Genomic DNA, 986 nt, shown 5'->3' on the forward strand with positions numbered 1-986 from the left:
GGAGGTGGGATAGGGTGAGATGGTTAGATGCCAAGTGCTAGTTATTTTACTGGTGATGATAAGAACATAAATAGCTATTAGTTATTGGTTAGTAGGCGTTCTGCCTCCCATTGTAGTAACTGCAGAGCAGAAGGGTAGAGATAGGCTTATGGCAACAGGGTATGGTAAAGTTGTCACTTGGTGTCTCATAAAAACTCACTTCATATCTCCCCCCTGTCTTTTGCATAGGATACTGTGATGAATCTAGCCCTCAAAAACCTATTTACCATAATAATTTCAAAGCACAGACTGTGTGAGCAATCCAGTTCACCAAGATTGTGAAAGGCCTGTCTAAAACTGGCAGGATTTTTTCCCCAAGACTTTTTCTTTATGAATAAAATATATATATATTGGGTTCTCTAATATTGTGGAACTGTTTGGCAAGTTTCTTTCTGTATCATTCCACATACCCTCACTTGCCTTGTAGGTTCTCCTCTGCCTGAGCCAATCACACAGTCATGTTTTCTTGTCTTTTCTTATGAGTGAAATGTGTTGAATGCAATTATAATGCTGTATTGGTGAATGTTATCAAGTCAACCTCTAGATCGTTTATTCTTCCAACATTCCCTCTCCACACACAGTACTGTTATAGAGTTGTATATCATCATTATATTTTTATACATTTAGATACATAAATATATGTGAATACAAATTTTCTTGTTTTATATCATAAGATTTTTTTTTTGTATGTATTTTATTATATATCCATAGCAATCCCCCCCAGTTTTCATTCATATGTGAGGGGAAACTTTGCTTTACTGACGTATGTTGTACTTGAGATATGACAGTAAAAGATACATGTTTTGGGGCATAAAACTGGACTCTTCAAATGCCTGCAACCAAAATTTGTCATAGTGAAATAAAAAGTCATTCCTTTTTGCAGCATAGGCATAATTTAATGATGTAATTAATCTCAAAACTTTTTATTTCCAAGTTTTGAATATTCC

General features: G+C 34.9%; 1 protein-coding gene across 1 annotated transcript in view; it reads left to right on the top strand.

The window, feature by feature from the left end:
* LOC119593998 (conserved oligomeric Golgi complex subunit 2-like) overlaps nt 1–986 on the top strand; it is a 7,717-nt gene that overhangs the window by 501 nt on the left and 6,230 nt on the right. The window lies entirely within an intron of this gene.

The sequence above is a fragment of the Penaeus monodon genome, chromosome 33 (assembly GCF_015228065.2).
Source record: "Penaeus monodon isolate SGIC_2016 chromosome 33, NSTDA_Pmon_1, whole genome shotgun sequence".
Taxonomy (NCBI): domain Eukaryota; kingdom Metazoa; phylum Arthropoda; class Malacostraca; order Decapoda; family Penaeidae; genus Penaeus; species Penaeus monodon.